This window comes from Crocodylus siamensis, chromosome 1 (genome assembly GCF_052110815.1).
Source record: "Crocodylus siamensis isolate JL-2025a chromosome 1, ASM5211081v1, whole genome shotgun sequence".
NCBI classification, from domain to species: domain Eukaryota; kingdom Metazoa; phylum Chordata; order Crocodylia; family Crocodylidae; genus Crocodylus; species Crocodylus siamensis.
The window spans coordinates 410,765,825-410,769,250 of NC_143395.1; the positions used below are offsets into that span (position 1 = coordinate 410,765,825).

General features: G+C 49.2%; 1 pseudogene; it reads left to right on the top strand.

Moving 5' to 3' along the window:
* Window positions 1-2,927: 2,927 nt before the first annotated feature.
* Window positions 2,928-3,074, top strand: LOC149875380 (U1 spliceosomal RNA; annotated as a pseudogene).
* The last annotated feature ends 352 nt before the right edge of the window (window positions 3,075-3,426 follow it).

A 3,426-nucleotide genomic window follows, 5' to 3' on the forward strand; every position in this document is an offset into this window, starting at 1 on the left:
CTGCCCAGTGCACAAGCTGCAGGCGGGCAGCAGCAGCCAGCACTGCCCAGCGAGGCAAGCAGGGGGCCTGCAGTTGCTGCTGCCAACGGGAGAGCCCGGAGCCAGCTTGGAGCCCAGGATAGCGGTGGGGCTGGGTTACATGCTGCTGCTCCGCATGGGGAAAAATTACTCCTCACTCACCCCATGGCTGGCACCCCATGCTGTAGCTGCTTGGAGCCCACATGGGGCTGCCTGTGTCTGCTCCAGACAGCTGCATGTGGGCTGTGAGCACCTGCAGCAGGGACTGCCAGCCATAGGGCAGGCAAGGGGCCACTTTTCCCTGTCCTCAGCACCAGCTTTCTCCTTGCCAGTGAGCACAGGTCCAGGGCTGTGCACTGCCCCCCACTGGTACTGCGGGGCTGGGGGACACTGGGAGTGAGTGTGCAAGGAACCAGCAGGAGCACGGGACCTGCACCAGTGCCCCGGGGCCAGTGCCGTTGGGGTCCGGAGCGGGGTGGCAGGTTCACGGGGTCCCAGCTGCCAGGGGCTCTATGGCCAGCTCCCCCCTCTCCCTGCTGGTACAGCCCAGCCTGGCTCCACAGACCCCTGCTAGCCTGTGCCCCACTTTGGGCCCCACTGGTGCTGGCCCTGAGACAATTGTCCCAAGACTGGGACATTGGCCCCAAGATGGTTACCAGGGGGCAGGCACCTGTCAAGGGGCAGGGCCATCCATGCGGCCCTCAACAACCTGCCGAAACTGGGTAAGCGGTCCTCCACCTGAAATAATTGCCCACCCCTGTTGTAACTGTGGCGGTGAGTTCCATAAGCATAATGTGAATTCAACAGTTCCTTTTATGAGTTTTATGCTTGCTCCCTTTCAATTTGATTCACTGTCTCCTTATTTTTGCATTATGAACCAACTTAATAGAAATGCCCAATCTTCCATCCCTGTGTGATTCCTTATTTGATATACTTCCTTTATCTTCTCATTGTCTTCGGTATGTTACAGCAGGAACAATAAATAATTTATTTTTCATTGAAGTTATTTCTGACTGAATAATAATCCCTGCTTTTATCTCTAGGAGTCTGGATTTTATTTTTTCATTTCACAGTTTTAGATCTTCATTAAGGACATGTCAACATAGCATTATTTAATACTGCACAGAGATACCCTACCTAGAGCTGGACAAGTTAGCTTGGGTCCCAGAAGCCATATATAAACATTAGGACAACTTTCCATTTAGGCTGATTAATGCTGAAAAGCATATATTAGCCTACATAGATCGTCCCATTTGGATGCATGTACACAAGCGCAGATGCTGCTTCAACATGCTGTAATTACAGCGCAACGGAGCAGATTCGATTAATCAAGTCTGCTGGAGCATGGTAATTACCACTCTCCAGCCAGCCTCCGTATTTTATAATCTTTAGTTTAAGTGTCCCCACCGCCATTTTGCAGTATGGGGATGATGATACACGAGATGCTACAGTGCTTTAATAAGAGTGGCTCTCATAGCCACTCTAATTACAGTACTACTACCCCCAGAGCATGTGTAAAAGTGCCCAATATGTCTAAACTGTTTCTGCTACCTGAGCTAGTTCATTCAGAACTAGCTTCAGGGCCTTTGCACAGCACTGAATTATGGCATGTACATAGAGCCTAAATGTAAATGGAAAACAATGATGGCCTCCACAAGCCATAAAACGGATATAGTACCAAAATTACTGGTAGGTCTTCCAGGATGGCCAGGAGCAGAGATGACCCAAGCAGGGTGTGGGGCCTATGCAGGGCCCTGCCCCCGGATGCAAGGAAGATGGTGGCAGATTTGGTGGGAGGGGGTGGGAGGTGGAGTGCTGACTGGCCGGATGCACCAGATTAGGTGGCAGATGTGGTGGTGGGAGGTGAGGGGTGCTGAGCAGCCAGACGTGAAGCCAGCGGTAGCGCAGAGTCACAGTGGCCACTCCGCCTGGCTCTGCGGGGCCCCCCAAAGTGCGGGGCCCTGGGCGGTTTCCCCGATTCGCCTCCCCCCCACCCCCAGGGACAGCCCTGCAGAGGGACATGGTTAAGTTTATATGCTGAAACTTGTCCTGGTATTGATGTCATAGAACAAAAGAACATAGAAAACATTCATCATTATTAATACCTTATTTAATTTATGCTGCAGTATGCATAGTCAAGTCTCATGTGCTGATTATTATTAAGACCAGCAAATAGTTTCTAACTTCCATTCATGTCAGAAGTTAACTGAATCAGAAATGGAATATGCATTTCGAAGTATTGCTAATTTACAGAGCAGTCCTCTGCATGGCTTTCCTGACCTTTTACACGTTGGTGTTTCTGGATTCAGCCTTATGCTTTGAATATTTTTCTTTTTGCTTCCTAGGCATTCCAAAACTTTTTCATTGGATCTATTTAAACATCCTGCTATGTTTATTAAGGTAAGCATATTTGAGAGGGACTGAGATGGTTTTTCACTTTGCTGTATAAAATCAATTAAGAATTCATGGTTTAGTGATGGTAGAAGGACCAGGAGGGATGGAAGACTGGTGTGTCAGGTGGAAAAGCTAATTTCCATGTCAAACAAACTGGGTAGATAAAGCAATTAATTTTTGCTATTACATGACTGTCAGACCATAAACAGGTCAGCTCTGATGGGAAATGAGTCCTCTTTATGTGCACCAGATGCCTGGGTATACACACAGCCTGTAGTTCAGATGTCTTTGCATCTGTAGTTCAGCATGCTAGTTGCATGTATTCAGCCACCCTCCCTGGGAGCTGTCTGATTCCTTTGTGAATTCACTGAAGATGGTCAGCACCTTACAGGATCAGTCTCTTGTATGTCTCGATATACAACCTCCAGTTTTACTAGAGCAGAGAAAAACTGATGAAATAGAAAGTACATAAAAACTGCCATTTAATGGGTCTGGCCACAGGTCTACCTTCCCCGATATCCTGGCAGGGGAAATACCATGATCACCACGGTGGTTTTCCCAGGGTGAGGCTCACCCCTTGAACTCCGGGTGCAATTTCCCCAAATGTGGGAAACTCAAATGCATAATTTGTGGTTAGGGGTGGCTGCATTTGCACTTTCCCCTAAATTCATTTCCCCTCAATGCAATGTAAACGTTGACCTCCGCTCCTGTCCCTGTTATCATTTGTCCCCAAGAATCCCTTGTCACTTTCCAGGTAGTCTCCCTTTCCAAGGGGGGCTTATAGTTTCAGCTGGTGGGCTTTTGCCTATGCCCCCTAAACTGCAAATAGGCCTATGTCACACATCCTTGTGCCAACAGGGGGAGACCCTGGTGCACTCCCACCTTGAGCGCATCAGGGTGCAGCCCCTCTTCCATTTCTTCCAGAGCCTCCTGCTGAGCTTCTGGCTGCTCTTTCCCCTGCACCGTTTTTGTTATGCACTCCCCATCTGTGGCCCCACCGAACCCCAGGACTTC